This window comes from Protopterus annectens, chromosome 4.part0, assembly GCF_019279795.1.
Source record: "Protopterus annectens isolate FY-2018-M chromosome 4.part0, PAN1.0, whole genome shotgun sequence".
NCBI classification, from domain to species: domain Eukaryota; kingdom Metazoa; phylum Chordata; order Ceratodontiformes; family Protopteridae; genus Protopterus; species Protopterus annectens.
The window spans coordinates 1,420,892,805-1,420,916,585 of NC_056733.1; the positions used below are offsets into that span (position 1 = coordinate 1,420,892,805).

Genomic DNA, 23,781 nt, shown 5'->3' on the forward strand with positions numbered 1-23,781 from the left:
TGCTATTCCGCCTGTGTTGGATATTGTGGATGATGTGTTCTCCGAATCCAGTTTAACCCTTGATTCTTTGCCCTCAGCACCAGTCAAGCCAGATAGGTACTACAGAGTCCCTGACTCTCACAAATTTCTTTATAAAAACCCTGCTGCTGACCCAGAAACTATTTCCCAGGGTCCCAAAGGGGTAAAGGCTTCCACTGCTAAAAATCCAGATGTTCATCGTGTTACACTGCTGCAGTCATCACACTTAGGCGGTCCCGCAGCCGGTCTGAGTTCCAGAGTCTTGGTCCGGCGTCGGTTGCGGTCGCTTCTTCCCTGACGTCAGGGGTATAAAAGAAGCAGCCGATGCCATTTTCTTCAGTCTTTCTTGCTGCGCGGTGCCCAAAGCAGAAGCAGTTCGCAAGTGCCGGTTGGCCGACTCCTCTGAGATTTTCAATTCGAATTTCAGACCGAAGTCTTCAATAAAGCTAAGTACCCCATTGGGGAACCTTTTCTTGCCTCAGTCCGATGTCAGAAAAAGTTAACAATTACATTTCTTGTGGGAAGCAAATACCTCATAAGGACTTTCATTCTTATTGCATTCCTTGCCTAGGCCCAGACCACGACGTCACAGGTTGTCGGTTTTGTGCTAGGTTTAAGAAACGAACTATTAAACATCGGTTTGATTTCGCCCGACATTATTTTGGTAGGAAATTTAATTATACCATGCCGTCGGAGCAACCGACGACAGAGATGCATAAAAAGTGCAAAGATAAGGACAGGCAGCCGAGACCCAAACCAGACACTGAGGCCTCTGCTAGGCCAGTCACCGGTTCTCCGGTTTTCAGTGAGGCGCCTACGCAGCCCCTGACCGCTGATTTAGAACCCCAGGCTACATCCGACTCCCAAGCGGAGATTGCTGGGCCTCCAGAGCCTTTATCTTTAGGCCCTTCCGATTCCATTGCTGAAGGGGATACCAGTGTAGTTGAAAGGCCTTCAGTTGCTGAAGGTGTCTTCAGACCGACTACACTTACTATTGAATCCTATGCAAAGCGGAAAACTCCTTTAAAAGTAAAGAAGCCTGTACAGCAGTCTCCAGTACAAGGCCCCATGCGTAAGAAACAGATGCTTAAGATGGCTAAAAACTTAATTACCCTAATCAGGGGTTCCCATCCCCCTCCTGACAAAAGGCCTAGACAGGAGGAGGAGTACGCTTCTTCTAACCAGGTTTCCATTTTCTCAGACTCTGAGGAACAGGAATACTCCTTTCCCCCTTTATGAAGACTCTGATGCTGAAGAGTCTATTCCTTCAGTTTCACCCCCAGAAGACTACTCTTTTGGGGAAACTTTACATACCATGAGGGAACATTTCCAATGGGAAGGCCAGGAAAGAAAAGGCTCAGAGAGTTCCTTTTACTACCCCAGCGCAGACCCCTTGCTATTCCACCTGTGTTAGACATTGTGGATGATGTTTATTCAGAATCTCGCCTTAACCCAGATTCATTACCTCCTGCACCAGCCAAACTACAGAGTCCCTGACTCTCACAAATTCTTATATAAAAGCTCTGTTGCTGACCCAGAAACCATTTCCCAGGGTCCCAAAGGGGTTAAGGCCTCTATTGCTAAAAATCCTGTTCCCTCAAAGGGATTCTAGAGCACTAGACAGATGGGGAAAGGAAATATATACTTCAGCTACTCTAGCAATGAGGGCCTTAAATTGCCAGTTTCACATGCTGAAATATCAACAATATTTGATGTCTCAATTAAAACAAAAAAATTATCACACATACAGAGCAGCCTGATTACAAGGAAAGGCAAGATTTGTTGCATGCAGCTGAACAAGTGGAAAAACATACTTTGCAATGTGGATTTGATTCATTGGAAGCTTCTTGTAGAGCAGCAGTGACAGGGTCTGTCATACGTAGGCAGAACAAACTTGACCTGATCATTTAAAAGCAAAATTATTGGATGCACCTTTACAGCAGGATGTTCTATTTTGTGTAAAAGCAGAAGAGGTTTTAAAGAAAATGGAGGATAAGGCAAAATCTACACAGATGGTCAAGGATTTTTTACAGGTTCAACCCCCTCGTTTCAGCAGAAATTGGCCAACCAAAAACTGGTCCTTTCCAGCTTCTGAGAGACCACATAGGGGCAAATACAGACTCCCAAGGGGCAGAGGTCAGCCACAAGGCTCTTACAAGCCTCGACAATGGGGTGCCACAACCCAGAAAGGAGGAGAAGACAGGTCTCAATCTACCAGAAGACAAACACAATGACTTGCCCCTCAGACTGCCAAGCAAATCCCTCTTGACAGCTCCCTTGGGAGGAAAACTAACACTGTTTGCAGATAACTGGCATGTCATCACAAAAGACAAATGGGTACTAAATATTGTCTCTCAAGGATACATATTCCACTTTCACACTTTACCAAGGATAGAAGGAATGCCAAACCTGCCACCAAATCAGTGGGCAGAGGTTCAAAAAACAAATTACAGCTCTCATGGACATCAGAGCCATTCAACAGGTTCCTACACAGGAGCAGGGACAAGGATTTTATTCGAGACTCTTTCTAGTTCCCCGAAAGGACAAAGCTTGGAGACCCATTCTGGACCTCTCCATTCTAAACGCATATCTCGAAGTACCCAAATTCAAGATGCTAACATTACAGCAACTTCTTCCCATGCTGGGCAAGAAGGCTTGGCTAGTAATGTTGGACCTCAAGGAGGCATACCTGCATGCCCCTATCAGACAAAATTGCAGAAGATACCTCCGATTTATAGCAAGTTCAACCCATTACCAATTCTCTACACTGCCCTTTGGCTTGTCTACTGCGCCCAGGGTCTTCACAAAATGCCTGGCACCAGTAATTGCATACTGCAGACAAAGAGGAATTCAAATATATCCATACCTGGACGACTGCCTTATTCAAGCAGAAGGCAAGGACATTCTTTTAAAGCATCTGGCGTTTGTCAAAAACCTATTAAGTTGCCTAGGGTACATAGTAAACGAAAAGAAGTCAAAACTATTGCCCTCACAAGACATAATATTCCTGGGTGCCAGCTTAAATACAACGGCCCAGATGGCTTATCTCACGCCAGACAAGCAAGGACAACTGACTCAATACTTCAAAATGATGGCAACAAAGACCCAACTCCCTGCAAGAAAAATTCTGCAGGCCTTGGGATTCATGGCATCTTGCATACTACTAATACCATGTGCAAAACTGCATATGAGGAAATTACAATGGTACCTGAAAAGCGTATGGACTCAACACAGCCACAGCTTGGAAACAATAATACCACTCATTCCCTGCCTTCAACAGGAGTTTCTATGGTGGGCTCAGGCATGCCACCTCAACAAGGGTCAGCCTTTTACCTTACCCACAGCCAGGCAAAATATAACAATGGATGCATCGGATTATGCCTGGGGAGCACACATGGCAGGACAGTGTATTCAGGGCAAATGGTCTGCAGATCAAAGGCATCTACATATCAATCAAAAAGAGATGCTAGCTGTACAAAATGCCCTAACAGCTTTCAAGGACCTCCTACATCCAGGACAGCTACTAATAAAGACGGACACCACCACAGTGATGTGGTACATAAACAAGCAAGGGGGCACACATTCTTACCCCCTATGCAGGCAAACAATGACCTTGTGGAACACAGCACTGACCTACCAAGTTCAACTACAAGGACAATTCCTGCCAGGAAAGAAAAACAGATTGGCAGATGATCTAAGCAGAAACATCATAGATCCTCACGAGTGGAAACTAGATCCACAAGTATTCGCAATGATAACTCAAAAATGAGGGAGCCCAGACATAGATCTGTTTGCCTTCCCCCAAAACTACCAACTACGGAAATTTTGCACAAGACCATACCACACGCTGGCTTGGAAAGTGGACGCCCTCTCATTCAGTTGGAAAACATTAACAGTGTATGCCTTTCCTCCACTGCCTCTTCTGGCAAAGGTGCTGCTGAAAGCCAGAGAGGCCACAAATGAAACTCATTGCTCCAGACTGGCCACGACACCTGTTCACTCAGCAAAACAATCAGATCCTACACAGCCAGCTCAAGACTTTAAATCTGGCTGCATGGCAAATTACCTAAACAACCAGTCAACACTTTTCTCTAAAGCTGTTATGGATGTCATTCTGGAGGCCAGGAGGCCCAGCACCAGGAAAACCTATTCAGACAAATGGAAAAGATTCTGCGCCTGGAACCAGGCTAAAGGCCAGAATCCCCTTGTCCCAAATATTCCTCAGATTCTACAATATTTAACTGAGATGTTGCACAAAGGACTTTCCTTTTCATCTATTAAGATCCACACCTCAGCTATTTCAGCTCACTACAACACATATCCTCCTATATTTTCACATCCATTACTAAGACAGTACCTCAGAGGGGCTAAGAACATAAGACCGCCCCGAAGAACACCAACACCAACTTGGGATGTCTACTTTGTTTTGGAAAAACTTACACTTCCGCCCTTTGAACCAGCTTCTACAGCTGATTTACAGTTTCTGTCAAGGAAAACTGCCCTGCTACTAGCAATAACTTCAGCACGAAGAATCTCAGAGTTACAGGCCCTAATGGCAGTGGAGCCTTTCATCATTTTTCATCAAGACAGAGTCGCTTTACGAACTAACCTTTCCTTTATGCCAAAGGTGGTATCCAGTGTGACCCTAAACCAAACCATTCACTTGCTCACCTTTTATCCAAACCCCCAGAACAAAGGGGAAAGGCTCCTACACTCTTTGGACATTCACAGGCAATTACGTTATTACTTGGATAAAACTAAGGCTTTCAGGAAATCTGACCAGCTCTTTGTATCCTATGCTGCAGGATCACAAGGAAAGGCTATCTCAAAACAGACCCATTTCAAAATGGATAGGACATTGTTTCTGCTACACACACCATGGGAAACCTGTACCTGGTAACATTAGGCCCCATTCCACCAGGGCTACAGCAACATCAACAGCCTTCCTCAGAGGGTTGCCAACCAAGGATATTTTGGAGGCTGCAACTTGAGTTCAATGCACACCTTCACCAAGCACTATCACTTACCTCTATACTCTAAAATCAGAGCTGGCTTTGCCACTGCAGTTCTGCAGGGCCTACTAGCTTCTCCAAACCCTGTTTAGTTCCACCGCCCATCCTTAGCTTTGGGATTCAACCCGTGTGTGATGACTGCAGCAGTGTAACACGATGAACATAGTACAGTTTTGTACCTACCATAAATATAGATGTTCGAGTGTTCACACTGCTGCAGTCCAGGTTACCCTCCCTCTATCCCCTCTGACCTAGCTGAACTTTTCTATACCTTTTCTATCCTGTACAACCTTTGTGGTGTATTTGCTTGTAACTGAAGGTATTCATTTTATATGTTTTATTAGCAATATGTATTGCCTACCTACTTTTGGGCACCTGACAATCTGGGGCAAGAAAAACTGAAGAAAATGGCGTCTGATGCCTCTTGTATACCCCTGGCGCACTGACGTCAGGGAAGAAGCGACAGCAACCGACGCCAGACCAAGACTTTGGAACTCTGGCCGACTGCGGGACTGCCTGACGGCAGGATAACCCAAGTGTGATTACTGCAGCAGTGTGAACACTCGAACATCTGCATTTATGGTAGGTACAAAACTGTACTTTATGTGGTACATAAACAAGCAAGGGGGCACTCATTCCTATCCCCTCTGCAGACAAGCCATGACTTTGTGGAACACAGCACTGACCTATCAAGATGTCCTTCATGGATGCATCTGCAGTCATAACAACTGGGTTGTCCTGTCGTCAGGCAGCCCTTCAGTCGGCCGGATTCCAAAGTCCGGGTCCGGCTTCGGCTGATGTCGCACTCCACCCGACGTCATCTCTGTTGGTCTTCGGGTATAAAAGCATCAGCCGACGCCATTTTCCTCAGTCTTTCTTGCCGCGTGGCGCCCGAAGCAGAAGCTGTTCGCAAGTGCCGATCGGTCGGATCCAGAGATTACTTCTACCGAATACTACTTCTAAAGCTAAGTACCCCGTTGGGGACTCTTTCTTGCCTCAGCCGATGTCAGAAAAAGTTAACAATTGTTTAACCTGTGGGAAACAAATACCTCATAAAGATTTCCACTCTTACTGTCTGCCTTGTTTAGGCCCAGCCACGACGTAGCAGCCTGTTCGCCTGTGCTTCTTTCAACCGATTTAACGCTTAGGCGTCGGTCGGAGTTTGCAGAACAGTTTTTCGGTTCTGATTTTGCGTACATTATGCCGTCGGATCCTCCGACTACCCAATCTACCAAAACGCAAAGATAAAGACCGACACTCGCGGTCCGGTTTCGCCGAAACCATGGTTAAGCAAACCGCGAGTGTCTCGGTTTCGGCCGAAACCGAGAAAACTGATCTAAGTACAGCTGAACCTATTCCTACAACTGAGGCCCCTGCTACAACTCTTGAATCGACCTCAGAAATTTTACCCACTACGGTGGTTGACTTATCAGACACCATCCCCTTGGATGTCTCTACCCCAGCACGTGATGCTGCTAGGCCTCCAGCAGCACGTGATGCTGCTAGGCCTCCAGCAGCCATGTCCATTAAGGCCTTCACCAGGGCTAAAGCAGCCAAGACTACTAAAACAGTGCCTGTTAAACCCCCCACATCCAGGCCCTCTTCTAGTTCCCAAATGCTTACTTTGGCAGAAGATTTAATTTCTTTAATCAGAGGATCTCAATCTCACCCAGATAGGGCCTCTCAGCCCCCAGAGAAGAGACCTAGGGCAGAGCCCCCTGAGCCAGTGTCCTCTGATGAATCTGCTGATGAATCAGACATAACTGACCAGCCAGAGGCTCCCTTCTCCAATTTTGAAGATTCTGATGCTGAAGAATCCATTCCAGCTGCTTCCCACCAGAAGAATTCTCCTTTGGGGAAACCTTGCATGCCATGCGAGAACAGTTCCAATGGCAGCAACAGGATTTTTCAGACTCCAGAAAGACTTAGGACCTTTCTGCACCTCCCACAGCACAGGCCCTTAGCTATACCTCCTGTTCTCTCTGTGGTGGATGATGCTTTCAATGATGTTTGCTCCGCTCCAGATTCTTTACACCCAGCCCCTGCCAAACCAGACAGATTTTACAGGGTGCCAGATACTCATCACCACCTTTACAAGGCCCCACTTGCAGACCCAGAAACTATATCCCAGGGTCCCAAGGCAGTAGCCGCGTCCATAGCTAAAAACCCTACTCCTTCTGAAAGGGAAGCAAGGTCATTAGACAGATGGGGTAAAAAGGTCTACACTTCAGCTACTCTCTCAGCTAGAGCTTTAAACTGTCAGTTTCACATGATACAATACCAAGAGTTTATGCTTGATCAGTTAACTAAAAATCTAACCACTGATGAATCTCTTGATAAGAAATATGTATTAGAGATGGTAAATAACATACAACAGGTTAGCAACCATTCCTTAAAATGTGGCTATGATGCACTGGAGGCTTCATTTAGATCAGCCATGACAGGCACAGTGATAAGAAGGCATGCATGGCTAAAGGAACAAGCTTTACCGGATCATGTTAAAGCTAAGCTGCTAGATGCTCCTATGGACAAGACAAGTTTGTTTGGTACACCTGCCCAGCAGGTTATGAAGAAAATGGAAGAAAAGGCAAAATCTGTTCAAACTGTTAAAGATTTCTTGCAGGTTCAACCCCAAGGTTTAGCAGGAACTGGCCTGCCAAAATTGGTCCTTTCCTGACTCCACAAAATTTCAAAGGGGCAGGAATAGACGTTCCAGAGGCAGAAACCAATCCAGAGGAGGTGCCTACAGAGGACGACAGTGGCAAGGTAACAACAGAGGCACAGACACAGCCACTGCCACTACATCAGCACAACCACAGTGACTTAACCCTAAATCCGCCTACCAGGGAACAAATAGCAGCTCCTCTAGGCGGAAAGTTAACCTTATTTTCAAGGAACTGGCACTGCATAACAAAAGACAAGTGGATTTTACAAACCATAGATCAAGGTTACCGGTTTCACTTCCACACTTTACCAGTCAAAAGAGGAATGCCAAATCTACCTCCAAATCAAAAAACAGAGGCTCTACGCCAGATAATGGAGTTAGCAAACATGAGAGCTGTGGAAAGAGTGCCAACAGCACAGCAAGGAAAGGGGTTCTATTCCAGACTATTCCTGGTTCCAAGAAAGGAAAAAAGTTGGAGACCAATTCTCGACCTGTCCACCTTAAATACATACATCATTGTCCCAAAATTCAAAATGCTGACCCTACAGCAGCTTCTTCCCATGCTGGGCAAGGAGTCTTGGCTGGTAACTCTAGATCTCAAGGAGGCATACCTGCACGTCCCCATTCGACCAATCTGCAGAAGATACCTCAGATTTCTTGCAGGATCAGAGCACTATCAATTCTCAGCATTGCCCTTTGGCTTATCTACTGCGCCCAGAGTATTCACAAAATGCCTGGCATCAGTAATCGCCCATTGCAGACTACAGGAATTCAAATTTACCCATACCTGGACGACTGCCTGCTACAAGGGGACAACAAAAGCAAGCTGACAACAGATTTACAAAGGGTCATTTACTTGCTACAAGCACTGGGATACACAGTCAATTTACAAAAGTCAAGGCTGATACCATCCCAAACAAGGACATTCTTGGCTGAATTGGACACAGTAAAACAAATGGCATTCCTGACTACAGAAAAACAAAAGAACTTCCTCTTTACTTCTTGGCACTAACAAAACTGAACAAGTTAACAGCAAGAAAAGTACTGCAGGCCTTGGGCTTCATGGCATCATGCATAATCTTGGTTCCATTTGCCAGACTACATATGAGAAAACTACAGTGGTACCTAAAGAATTTATGGTCCCAACACAGACACAGTCTAGAAACAGAAATCCCACTAATTCCATGCTTAAAACAGGAGTTCCTATGGTGGGCTCAGGCATGCCAGTCAAACCCAGGCCTACCCTTTCGCAGATGTCAAGCAAGCCAGACCATCACAACAGACGCTTCAGACCTAGGATGGGGGCCCACATGCTGGACAAATGCGTGCAAGGATTGTGGACACAGGATCAACTTCACCTGCACATCAACCTAAAAGAAATGCTGGCAGTAAAACTGGCAATCCAAAAGTTCAAACCATTTCTCAAGGAGGGCCAGTTGATAAGGACAGACAACACCACAGTCATGTGGTACATCAACAAACAGGGAGGCACTCATTCATACCCCCTATGCAGAATGACCTTGGAGCTGTGGACCCTGGCACTCAGCTACAACATCCAGTTACAGGCAATATTTGTACCGGGGAAAGACCATACTTTAGCAGACATATTAAGCAGAACCACTTCGGATGCCCACGAATGGAAGCTGCACCCGGACATCTTCAAGACCATCTCAAAGAAATGGGGAATGCCACAGATAGACCTATTCGCATCACCTCTCAATCACCAGCTCAAAAAATTCTGCACAAGGACATTCCACCCACTAGCATGGAAAGTGGATTCGCTCTCCTTCAACTGGAAAGGCCTAACAGCATATGCATTCCCACCTCTTCCTTTGATACACAAGGTACTACTGAAAATCAAGGAAGAATGTCCAAGGATAATCCTGATAGCTCCGAACTGGCCAAGACAACACTGGTACCCACTACTGAGGAGCATGTCTCGGAACAATATGTGGCCAATACCCTGATGCCTTTGATGTTAACTCAGAACAACTACAGCATCATACATCCAAACCTAAAAACGTTGCAACTAACTGCATGGAACATCACATAGCAGCAGCTAATCCAGAACTTTCCCAAAGAGTAAAAGACATTATTCTTGAAGCACGCAGACCTTCAACAAGAAGGAACTATGCTGGAAAATGGAAAAGGTTTGTCATTTGGAGTACAGAAAGAGGAAAAGATGTGTCAAACATAGATATGCCTAACATTCTGGAGTATCTGGCCGAACTTCTTCATTCAGGCCTGTCCTACTCCTCCATAAAGATACATGCATCAGCTATTTCAGCAGAATACAGCTTTGATCCACCTGTTTTTTCGCACCCTTTGCTCAGGCAGTTCCTCAGAGGAATCAAGAATGTAAAACCTCCAAGGAAACCACCATTACCAGCTTGGGATTTGAACTTTGTGCTAGAAAAATTGACACTAGCACCCTTTGAACCAGCAGCAACAGCAGACCTACAAAACCTGTCATGGAAAACTGCTTTCCTACTGGCAATTACTTCAGCAAGGAGGGTTTCAGAACTACAGGCCTTAATGGCAGTGCAACCCTTCCTAATCTTCCACCAAGATAGAGTGTCCATGAGGACTAATCCTACATTTATGCCCAAGGTGGTATCCAGAGTGTCTTTAAACCAGGCAATCCACCTACCTACCTTCTTTCCCAACCCACAAAACAGAGGGGAAAGAATACTGCATACCTTGGATGTACATAGACAGCTACGCTACTACTTGGACAGAACAAAAATAGCAGAAAGACTGACCAACTTTTTGTAGCCTATGCAACAGGAAGGGAAGGAAAAGCTATTTCCAAACAGACAATCTCCAAATGGATAGGAAATTGCATACGATTCTGTTACTCCTTCCATGGAAAACCAATTCCACAGAACATAAGACCTCATTCTACAAGGGCAACAGCCACTACCACAGCCTTCTTACGAGGAGTGGCAACCAAAGACATTATTGAGGCGGCTACTTGGACCTCCGTGCATACATTTGCCAAGCATTATAATTTGCCTCTATATTCCAGATCCCGAGCAGGGTTTGCCACTGCTGTACTGCAAGGGATCCTAAACACACCATAATCTACTTTTATCCTCCTCCCCTAGTTGGCTATGGTATTCTACCCAGTTGTTATGACTGCAGATGCATCCATGAAGGACATAGTACAGTTTTGTACCTACCATAAATGTAGATGTCCGAACTGGATAGCATCTGCAGTCAGGATTACCCTCCCTCCTTCCCCTCTGTGGTACTCCTAGGGTGTTTACCCTCCTAATAGCTAGCTGTTGGGGGGGAGTCTTTTATGGTGTATTTGTTTGTATATATGTACATACATGCTTATTGTTGTGTTTACCTCTATCTATTTGGAAACATTGGCATCTATCCAAATTTTAGCCTGCAAGAGGGCTTCTGGCATCTGGGGCAAGAAACACTGAGGAAAATGGCGTCGGCTGATGCTTTTATACCCGAAGACCAACAGAGATGACGTCGGGTGGAGTGCGACATCAGCCGAAGCCGGACCCGGACTTTGGAATCCGGCCGACTGAAGGGCTGCCTGACGACAGGACAACCCAGTTGTTATGACTGCAGATGCTATCCAGTTCGGACATCTACATTTATGGTAGGTACAAAACTGTACTTTCATCTGCAACTACAATTCCTGCCAGGAAAGAAAAATACTCTGGCAGACGATTTAAGCAGAAACATCATCCTCACAAGTGGAAATTACATCCAGAAGTATTCAGCATGATAACACAAAAATGGGGGTGCCCAGACATAGATCTTTTTGCCTCCCCTCTGAACTGCCAACTACAGAAATTCTGCACAAGGACTTGCCACTCACAAGCATGGAAAGTGGATGCTCTCTCGTTCAGCTGGAAAACCCTAAAAGTTTATGCCTTCCCACCGCTGCCTCTCCTTTCAAAGGTACTTCTAAAAGCCAGACAAGAAAGGCCAAGAATTATCCTGATTGCCCCAGACTCGCCACGCCAGCACTGGTACCCAGTCTTGGCTCAAGGCCCAGCATGGATTTCACCTCAAATTCCTCAACTTCTGACTCAACAAAACAATCAGATCCTGCACAGCCAGCTCAAAACCTTAAACCTGGCTGCATGGCAGATTACTTAGCCAAACAACCAACACCTCTCTCAAGCTGTTAGGGATGTTATTTTGGAGGCCAGGAGGCCCAGCACCAGGAAACCCTATTCAGAAAAGTGGAAGAGATTCTGCGCCTGGAACCAGGCTCAAAGCTTTGACCCTCTTGTTCCAAGTATTCCTCAGATATTACAATACTTAACTGAGATGCTGGACAAAGGCCTATCCTTTTCATCCATTAAGATCCACGCCTCTGCCATCTCAGCTCATTACAACATGGATCCTCCTATTTTCTCTCCTCCATTATTAATACAGTATCTCAGAGGGGCTAAAAACATAAGACCGCCCCGGAGAGCACCAACACCAACTTGGGACCTCAACTTTGTCTTGGAAAAACTAACTTTACCTCTTTTTGAGCCAGCCAATACAGCAGAATTAAAGTATGTGTCATGGAAAACTGCTCTGCTTCTGGCAATAACCTCAGCACGAAGAGTCTTGAGTTGCAGGCACTAATGGCAGTGGAACCTTTCATCATTTTTCATCAGGACAGGGTTTCTTTAAGAACAAACCCTCCATTTATGCCAAAGGTGGTATCCACTGTGGCTCAAACTATTCACTTGCCAACATTTTATCCAAATCCCCAGAATAAAGGGGAGAGACTTCTGCACTCACTGGACATACACAGGCAGTTACGCTTCTACTTGGACAAAACAAAAGCTTTCAGGAAAACTGAGCAATCGTTTGTTGCATATGCTGCAGGATCACAGGGAAAAGCTATTTCAAAGCAGACCATTTCAAAGTGGATAGGACTTTCTGCTACACACAGCATGGAAAAACTGTACCTAGCAACATTAGGCCTCATTCCACCAGGGCAACAGCCACTTCAACTGCCTACCTTAGAGGAGTACCTACTTGGATATTTTGGAAGCTGCAACTTGGAGTTCAGTGCACACCTTTACCAAGTAGTACCACTTGCCTCTCTACTCTAAATCCAGAGCTGGCTTTGCCACTGCAGTGCTGCAGGGCCTCATAGCCACCCCGAATCCTTTATAGACCCAGCCACCCAACCTCTGCTTTGGGATTCAACCCAAGTGTAATGACTGCAGCAGTGAAACAGGATGAACATAGTACATTTTTGTACCTGCCATAAATGTAGATGTTCAAGTGTATTCACTGCTGCAGTCCAGGTTACCCTCCCTCCATCCCTTCTTTCTTAGCTGGGACTTATCTATACCTTTCTACCCTATACAACCTATGTGTTGTATTTGCTTGTAACTGAAGGTATTGTTTTTATTTTTTATATATATTTTATTAGCAATATGTATTGCCTACCTATTTGGGGGCACCTGACATCTGGGGCAAGAAAAACTGAAGAAAATGGCGTCTGCTGCATCTTATATACCCCTGACGCACTGACATCAGGGAAGACGCGACAGCAACCGACGCCGGACCAAGACTAACTCTGGCCGACTGTGGGGACCGCCTGACGGCAGGATAACCAAGTGTAATGACTGCAGCAGTGAATACACTCGAACATCTACATTTATGGTAGGTACAAAACTATACTTTTCTCCTGATGACCAGGAGTTACCCTCATCTGCCTTTGAGGATTCTGATGCAGAGGATTCAATTCCTTCTGCTTCCCGTCCAGAGGATTTCTCTTTTGGTGAAATCTTGCATACTCTTAGTGAGCATTTCCGCTGGGAAAGCCAGGATTACTCTGATTCTAAAAAGAGGCTTAGGGACTTATTACTCCTGCCCCCAACATAGGCCTTTAGCTATCCCCCCTGTACTGGACATTGTTGATGATGCATTTACGGAGTCTAGCTTGGCCCCTGACTCCTTACCTCCTGCTCCCAGAAAACCAGATCGATATTACAGGGTTCCTGACTCTCACAAGTTCCTTTTTAAAAATCCCACTGCAGATCCTGAGACTTTTTCACAGGGACCCAAGGGCATAAAGGCTACAACTGCCAAAAATCCTACCCCCTCTGATAGAGATTCCAGGCCGCTGGATAGATGGGATAAAAAGGTATACACTTCTGCAACCTTGGCCATTAGGGACTTAAATTGCCAGTTTCATATGTTAAAGTATCAGCAGCACATTATTGGATTGCTTTTACAGAAAATTATGTTTATTCCTGACTGTCTTGAAAATAAGGATTTAGAGAATTTAATGCATTCTGCTGAACAAGTTGGAAAACATACTTTGCAATGTGGTTTTGATTCACTAGAGGCATCTTGCAGGGCTGCTGTTACTGGGTCTGTACTTAGAAGGCATGCTTGGCTTAAGGAGCAATCTTTGCCAGATCATGTTAAAGCTAAATTGTTGGATGCTCCCTTAAACCAGGACCACCTGTTTGGCAACAAAGCAGAAGTAGTACTTAAAAAGATGGCCGAAAAGGCTAAATCTATGCAAACTGTTAAAGATTTCCTGCAAGTGCAGCCTCCAAGATTTAGTAGGCATTGGCCCTCTAAGAATTGTTCCTTTCCTACCTCTTCCAGGCCTTCTCAGTCCAAACCCAGACCCAGCAGAACATTCTGGCTTCAGTCCCAAGGTACGCACAGGACTAAGCAGTGGGGGGGGGGGGTTCCCACTTCCAAAGCAGGGAGTAGTAAGACCCCCCCCCCCCTTATGGTAAACTGTCTCAGTGATTCAACTTAAACTTCGAAGCCCTTCTCAACTGACTGCTCCTTTAGGAGGAAAGATTGCTCTGCAAGCAAAAACTGGGGAACTCATTACCCAGGACAAATGGGTTTTAAATATAGTTTCCCAGGGATACAAATTCCACTTCCACACTTTACCAACTCCAAATGGTTGGCCAGTTATACGCCTAAATCAATTGGCAGAGGCTTAAAAGCAAGTTCTATCTCTTTTAAGTATAAGGGCTGTTCAAACTGTCCCAGAAGAGGAAAGGGGACAAGGTTTCTATAGAACACTTTTTCTGGTGCCCAGAAAAGACAACTCCTGGCGTCCTATCCTGGATCTCTCTCTATCCTAAATTCTTTTTTGGTGATCCCAAAATTCAAGATGTTAACTTCTTACCAGTTGCTTCATATGCTAGGCAAGGATGCCTGGTTGGCAACACTAGATTTAAAGGAAGCCTACCTGCACATCCCAATCAGGGAATCTTGCAGAAGATATCTATGCTTCAAAGCAGGCTTCATGCACTATCAGTTCTCTGTACTGCCCTTTGGCTTATCTACTGTGCCCAGGGTATCCACAAAGTGCCTAGCTCCAGTCATTGCTTTTTTGCAGGCAACGAAGTATTCAAATGTACCCATACCTGGACGATTGTCTAATTCAGGCAGAAAGCCAGGGCATACTTTTGAATCATCTGGCATTTGTACATAAAGTGCTAACTTCCCTGGGGTGCACCATAAATGAAAATAAATCACATCTTGTACCCTGGCAACAAATTGTATTCCTGGGAGCAAGCTTGAGCACAACTTCCCAGATTGCTTACCTCACACCAGAGAAAAAAGTTCATTTGACAGCCTACTTCAAACTACTGGCCACAAAGACCCAGCTATCTGCAAGGAAAATTCTGCAAGCCCTGGGGTTCATGGCCTCCTGCATTCTACTAATTCCACATGCAAGATTGCATATGAGGAAACTACCATGTTATCTAAAAAGCCTACGGTGTTAGTGTTCTCAGGATCTAGAATCAATTATTCCTATCATACCTTGTCTTCAGATAGTTCCTTTGGTGGGCAGAGGTCTGCCACCACATCCAGGTACTGCCATTCACTGTACCCCCTGCCGCCCAAACTCTAACAATAGATGCATCAGACTATGCATAGGGGACTCACTTGGCATGGCAGTGCATTCAGGGCAAATGGAACCCAAGTGAAATGCACCTGCATATCAATCAGAAAGAAATGTTAGCTGTACAGTATGCTCTGACAGCCGTCAAAGACCACATTCTTCCAGGACAATTATTGGTAAAGACGGGCAACACCACTGTTATGTGGTACATAAAGAAGCAGGGGGGAACCCACTCATACCCTCTCTGCAGGCTAGCTATGGATCTGTGGAACACAGCATTGAGCTACCAAGTGCACCTACAGGCTCAATTCCTGCCAGGAAAGCTAAATACACTGGCAGACGACCTAAGCAGAAATCTCATGGACCCACATGAGTGGAAAATGGAACCAAAGATATTTACCATGTTGAGAAACAAAGGGGAGACCCCAGAGATAGTTGTGGGGGAAGGCAAGCAGGTCTATCAATTGGACAAATTCTGCCCAAGGACTCCCCACAAACAAGCTTGGAAAGTGAATGCCCTGTCCTTCACCTGGAAAAACTATCAGTTTATGCCTTTCTCTCTCTGCCTCTCCTCTCCAAGGTACTACTAAAGATCAAACAGGACAAACCAGGGACAATACTGATTGCACCAGACTGGCCACACCAACACTGGTGTACCCCCTCTCGCGCAGTATGTCACTGCTGGCACCATGGCACCTGCCTCTGACCCCTGCTCTGCTGTCTCAGCAGGAGGGCCAGATTCTGCACCCACAGCTTCAAACCCTGAACTTGGCAGCCTGGCTAATTACCTGATCTCACCATTCCCATCCCTCAGTAAGCAAGTGATGGATGTCATTCTGGAGGCATGGAGGCCTATTACTAGAAAATTCTATGCTGAAAAATGGAAAAGATTCTGTTCCTGGAGCCAAACTCATGGGATGGGCACAGCAGCGCCCAATTTACCTTAGATTCTTCAATGCTTAACTGAGATGCTTCAAAAGGCCTTTCCTTTTCCTCCATCAAAATTCATGCCTCAGCCATTTCAACTCATTACAATACAGAGCCACCCCTCTTCTGTCATCCACTGCTGAAACACATCCTCAGAGGGGCCAAAAAACGTAAGACTACCTAGGAGAGCCCGTACTCCAGCCTGGGACCTTTACTTTGTATTGAAAAAGCTCACTCTACCTCCCTTCGACCCAGCTGCAAGTGCAGAGTTGAAATTATTTTCTTGGAAAACAGCTTTCCTTCTAGCCATCACTTCAGCAAGAAGGGTGTCTGAATTACAGCCCTCATGGCTGTGGAGCCTTTCTTCATCTCTCATGCGGACAGGGTGTCCCTCAGGACCAATCCCTCGTTCATGCCCAAGGTGGTATCCGGTGTGGCCCTTAATCAGTCCATTCATTTGCCAACCTTCTTTTCTAATCTGCAGAACAAAGGGGAACAAATACTGCACCTCTTGGACATGCACAGACAACTTAGATTTTACTTGGACAGGACTAAACCTCTCAGGAAATCTGAACAGCTGCTGGTTGCATTTGCTGCAGGGGCAGAGGGAAAAGCTATTTCAAAGCAAACCATTTCTAAGTGGATTGGCCTTTGCATTCATTTCTGCTATAGGCACCATGAAAAGCCTACCCCACAGGGCATAAGACCACATTCAAGCAGGGCTGCATCTACCTCTACAGCCTTTCTCAGAGGTGTCCCTACCAAAGACATCCCTAGAAGCTACTACCTGGAGTTCTGTACATACCTTCACCAAGCATTACCGCTTGCCTTTCTATTCTAAATCCAGAGCTGGCTTTGCCACTGCAGTCCTGCAGGGCCTTATAGCTGATCCTAATGCTATCTAATTGCTTCCTCTCATCCTTAGCTTTGGGAATCTACCCAAATGTGATGACTGCAACAGTGAAACATAAAGAACATAGTACCGTTGTGTACACTTACTATAAATGCAGATGTTCGAGTGTATTCACTGTTGCAGTCCTGGTTACCCTCCCTCCAACCCCCTGACTTCTATTGTCTATACCTCTATTCTTGTTTACTATGCTTAAAGCTTTCTGATGTGTTTGCTTTTTGTTGGAGGTGTAACTTTCTATATAATTGCTTCCCATTATGGGGGCACCTGACATCTGGGGCAAGAAAACTTGATAAAATGGCATTGGCTGCATGCTTTATACCCCTGACTACCTGACATCATGGAAGATGAGACAGCAACCGACACAGGACCCAAGACTTTATTAATCTGGCCGACTGAGGGCTACTGCAAGCAGAGAACCCAAATGTGATGACTGCAACAGTGAATACACTCGGAACATCTACATTTATATTAAGTGTACACAACTGTACTTTCTTCGTGTTTCACTGTTGCAGTCATCACACTTTGGTTATCTGCCTGCAGGTAGCCCTCAGTCGGCCCGAATACCAGACCCAGCCCTAACTCCTCTTAACTGCCTCCACTCTTTTTTAGCTTTGGGAATCAACCCATATGTGATGACTGCAACAGTGAAATATGAAGAACATAGTACATTTGGGTATACTTACCATAAATGTACATGTTCGAGTGTATTCACTGTTGCAGTCCTGGTTTCCCTCCCTCCAGCCCCCTGGTTTTCTGTATCTCTTTATCTCTCCTTTCTATGGCTATTCCTACTGGCATTGATATTTAATTTTTACTGGTGGTGTTTTTCCCCACCATATATTAGCTCCCTATTTGGGGGCTCCTGACATTTGGGGCAAGAAAAACTGATGTAATGGCGTCTGCTTCCTGTTTTTATACCCCTGACGACTTGATGTCATGGAAGAAACGACAGCATCCAACTCAGAAATACTAAGTCTCTTTTATTCGGGCTGACTGAGGGCTACCTGCTGGCAGGTAACCCAAGTGTGATGACTGCAACAGTGAATACACTCTTAACATCTACATTTATGGTAAGTGTACACAATTGTACTTTCGAGTGTATTCAGTGTTGCAGTCTTGGATGTTCTTCGTGTTTCAATGTTGCCGTCATTACATTTGGGTTATCTGCTTACAGGTAGCTTTCAGTCGGCCTGATTAACAAAGTCTTGGGTCCTGCATCTGTTGCTGTCCCCTCTTCCATGACGTCAGGTCGTCATGGGTATAAAACATGCAGCCGACACCATTACATCTGTCTTTCTTGCCGTGCGGTGCCCGAAGCAGAAGCAGTTCGCAAGTGCCGGTCAGCCGACTCCTGAAATTTTCATTTTCGAGTTTCAGAACCGAAGTCTTCAACTAAAGCTAAGTACCCCGTTGGGGAAACTTTTTCTTGCTCCTTTCCAATGTCAGTAAAAGTTAATAATTGCATTACTTGTGGAAAGCAAATACCTCATAAAGATTACTTGTTGAAAGCAAATACCTCATACATTTTTTCATTTGTACTGCATTCCTTGCCTAGGCCCTGACCATGATGTTACCTTGCTGTTGGTTTAGTGCTTTATTTAATCAGCGCACTATCCGTCGTCTGTATATTTTCGCCTCCAAGTATTTCGGTTCTTGGTTTAATTGTTCAGAAATGTCATGGGTTAGCCATCCGACTACCGGGATTCCAAAAAAATGCAAAGATAAAGACAGAGACAGGCCGCCGAGGTCCAAAACTGCCGACGGCACTTCTCCTAAGCCAGTCGCCAGTTCGCCTGTACTCAGTGAGGCGCTTTCGCAGCCCCTGATACCCACTACTTCTGATTTGCAGGCCTCTACTGAGACCCATTTGGAGTCCAGTATGCCGTGAGATGCTTCAGCTATGGAACCCGTGGATGTCTCTACCTTGGATGGGTCCGAAGCCGCTGTGCAGGCGCCGGCTTCTGAGGGTGTATTCAGGCCTACGGTCTCGCATATTAAACCGATGACTCCTTCTTCAGTTAGGCCTAAATCTCGAACCATGCCTAAAAAAACGACGCCCAGGCCACATGCTCAGGCCTCTATGCCTAAAAAACAAATAAGAATGGCTGAAGATCTAATAACTCTAATCAGGGGTAGCCAACCCCCCCCCCTCCTAAGAGGCCTAGGACTGAAGTTGTTTATAAATCTTCTGACCAGGATTCTGTTTTTTCTGATCTAGATTTTACCCTTCTCTACTTATGAGGATTCTGCTGCAGAGGACTCCATTCCCTCTGCTTCCCCTCCAGAGGATTTTTCTTTTGGGGAAACCTTACATACACTAAGGGAGCATTTCCACTGGGAAAGCCAGGATTTTTCTGATTCAAAAAAGAGGCTTAGGGATTTCTAACTCCTACCTCAGCATATGCCTTTAGCTATTCCTCCTGTGCTAAACATTGTTGATGCTTCTTCAGAATCTAATTTGGCCCCTGATTCCTTGCCTCCTGCTCCCAGAAAACCTGACGGGGTCCCGGAGTCACACAAGTTCCTTTTTAAAAATCTTATTGCGGATCCAGAGACTATTTTGCAGGGGCCCAAGGGCATTAAGGCTTCTACTGCTAAAAATCCTACCTTTTCTGATCGAGACTCCAGGGCGCTGGATAGATTGGGTAAGGTTTACACTTCTGCAACCTTGGCCATTTTTAAACTGCCATTTTCATATGTTAAAGTATCAGCAACATGTTCTTGGATTGCTTAAACAGAAAATGATGCTGATTCCTGACTGTGTGGAAAATTAAAGAATTACAGGATTTTTTATTCATTAGAGGCCTCTTGCAGGGCTACTGTCACTGGGTCTGTGCTCAGAAGGCATGCTTGGCAAAAGTAGCAATCTCTGCCTGATCATGTTAAAGCTAAATTGTTGGATGCTCCCTTAAATCAGGACCGCCTGTTTGGCAACAAGGCTGAGGAAGTTCTGGAAGATAAAGCTAAATCTTTGCAAACTGGTAAAGATTTCTTACAAGTTTAGCCTCCTAGATTTAGTAGGCACTGGCCCTCTAAGAATTGCTCCTTTTCAGCCCCTTCCAGGTCTTTTCAAGCCAAACCCAGACTCGGCAAAAACCCCAGGTTTCAGTCCCAGGGGACACACAGGACTAAGTGGGGGGGGGGCTCCACTTCCAAATCTGGGAGTAATAAGACTCCCTCTTATGGTAAACTGTCTCAATGACTTCCTTTTAAAATTTCCAAGCACTTATCAACTGACTGCCCCTTTGGGGGGAAAGATTGCTCTTTGATTGCTCTTCATGCAAAGAACTGGGAACTCATTACCCAGGACAAATGGGTTTTAAATATAGTGTCCCAGAGATACCAATTTCACTTCCACACGTTGCCAACACCAAGCGGGTGGCCGGACCTACCCCCAAATCAGTGGGCAGAGGCCCAAAAACAAGTACTTTCTCTCTTCAGCATGGGGGGCTATTCAACTGGTACCAGAAGAGGAAAAGGGACAAGGTTTCTACTTGAGACTTTTCCTTGTACCCAGAAAAGACAATTCATGGCGTCCTATCCTGGACCTGTCTACTCTAAACACCTTTTTGGAGATTCCAAAATTCAAGATGCTGACTGTTCACCAATTACTTCCTATGCTAGGCAAAGATGCCTGGTTGGCAACACTAGATTTAAAAGAAGCATATCTGCACATCCCAATCTGGGAGTCTTGCAGAAGATACCTACGCTTCAAAGTAGGCTTACACGCACTATCAGTTCTTTGCACTGCCCTTTGGCTTATCTACTGCGCTCAGGGTATTCACAAAGTGCCTAGCTCCAGTTATTGCATTTTGCAGGCAAAGAAATAGTCAGATATACCCATACCTGGACGAGTGTTTAATTCAGGCAGAAAGCCAGGGCATACTTTTGAATCATCTGGCCTTTTTACGAAGGGTTCTAACTTGTCTGGGGTACACCATAAACGAAAAGAAATCACACCTGGTACCCTGTCAACAAATTATATTCCTGGGAGCAAGCTTGCATACAACTTCCCAGATGGCTTACCTCACACCAGAGAAACAAATTCATTTGACAACCTACTTCAAACAAGTTGCCACAAAAACTCTGATATCTGCAAGACAAATACTGCAGGCCTTGGGGTTCATGGCCTCCTGCATTCTTCTAATTCCATATGCAAGACTGAATACGAGGAAACTACAGTGATATCTATCTGAGGAAACTACAGTGCTATCTAAAAAGCCTATGGTGTCAACATTCTCAGGATCTAGAAGCAATAATTCCTATCATACCTTGCCTACGCCTAGAATTCCTTTGGGCAGAGGCCTGCCACCAAAACTAGGGAATACCTTTCACATTACCCCCTGCCTCCCAAACCCTAACAACAGACGCATCAGACTATTCATGGGGGGCTCATCTGGCAGGGAAGTGCATTCAGGGCAAATGGAACCCAAGTCAAATGCACCTGCATATCAGTCAAAAAGAAATGTTAGCTGTACAGAATGCTCTGCTAGCCTTCAAGGACCACATTCTTCCAGGACAACTCATGGTAAAGACGTACAACATCACTGTTATGTGGTACATAGACAAGCAGGGGGGTACACATTCATACCCCCTCTGCAGACTACCCATGGTATTGTGGAACACTGCCTTGAGCTACCAAGTGCACCTACAAGCTCAGTTCCTGCTAGGAAAATTAAATACACTGGCAGACGGACTAAGCAGAAACCTCATGGACTCACACAAGTGGAAACTGGAACCAAGGATTTTCCACATGTTGACAAGCAAATGGGGAAGCCCAGATATAGACCCGTTTGCCTCTCCCCAGAACTACCAATTGGACAAATTTTGCACAAGGACTCCCCACAAACAAGCCTGGAAAGGTGGATGCTCTGTCCTTCAGCTGGAAAAATCTATCAGTCTGTGCCTTTCCCCCTCTGCCTCTGCTCTCCAAAGTACTATTTAAAATCAAACAGGACAAACCAAGGATGATTTTGATTGCTGCAGACTGGCCACGCCAACACTGGTACCCCCTCCTGCGCAGTGTGTCACGGTTACTCCCATTGCACCTGCCTCACTCCTTCCCTGTTGTCTCAGCAGGAAAACCAGATTCTGCACCCTCAGCTTCTAACACTGAGCCTTGCAGCTTGCTTAATTACATAATCTCTCCTTTACCATCCCTCCGTAAACCTGTGATGGTTTTAGAGGCAAGGAGGCCTAGTAAGATTCTGTGCCTGGAACCAATCTCAAGGGATGAGCACAGCAGCGCCCAATTTACCTCAGATTTTACAATGCTTAACTGAGGTGCTTCACAAGGGCCTGTCCTTTTTCCTCCATTAAAATCCACGCCTCAGCCATTTCAGCTCATTATAACATAGAACTTCCCCTTCTCTCATCCACTGCTCAAGCAGTTCCTCAGAGGGGCCAAAAATTTGAGACATCCCTGGAGAGCTTAAGACCCCAGCCTGCAACCTTAACTTTGTTTTGGAGAAACTCACACTACCTCCTTTCGAGCCAGCTGCTACTGCAGACTTAAAATTTCTTTCTTGGAAAACAGCTTTCCTTTTAGTAATCACTTCAGCTAGAAGGGTATCTAAATTACAGGCCCTTGTGGCAGTGGAGCCTTCCATCATAGGTTCATAGGTAGGTACTAGGCTATTAGCCCTAGGGCCTATATAAGCCTAGCCAAAAAGGTACCCTGGCTTTCGCCACCCAAGTAAATAATTTTCCTGTGCCCCTGTTGAGCAGCGCCATAGAAGTGATCCTTGGGGTGAATTTCCTATTTCCTATCCAATCATCAAGATTTTTCTGGAAGAGTGCTAATGAGGAGCTCCGTTTGACATAGATAGGTAGTCTGTTCCAGAGTATGGGAAGTCTCAGGGACAGGAATCCAATCTCTCCAGCATGTTCTGTTTTATTGTGGTGACAAGGTTTAGGTCCCTAGAGCATGTAGCTCGGAGGGATTGGGATTTCTTTAAGTGCAGCATGTCCAACAGATCTGGGTTTGACATAGCTTTGTATGTTAGGCAGAGATCGCCTCTGAGTAGGCGATATGTGACGGAGTAAAGCTGGAGTATTTTGAGACTATCTGCGTAGGGCATCTGTTTGAGGCCAGTAATCCTTTTGTGAGGTATTTCTGTGGCATTTCCAGTTGTTGTAGATGTCTTGTGAGGTACATAACAAAAGGGGCATTGTACTCTATAATGGGTCTAATGAGTGATGAGTAAAGGGGAACAATGACCTATTTTTTTCTGGATGAGAAACCTTTTGTGATGAGGTGAGCCATGTAGAAGGATTTCCTGACCACTGTGGCGATGTGATTATCAAAGTAGAGGCTACTGTCCACCTGTGTCCCAAGGTCTCTTATCACACTTTCTGCATTGAGTAAACTACCACTTTTATG

General features: G+C 45.4%; 1 protein-coding gene across 1 annotated transcript in view; it reads left to right on the top strand.

Annotated features, from left to right (window-relative positions):
• Nucleotides 1-23,781, top strand: part of LOC122799885 (cyclin-I-like) — a 468,895-nt gene that overhangs the window by 167,678 nt on the left and 277,436 nt on the right. The window lies entirely within an intron of this gene.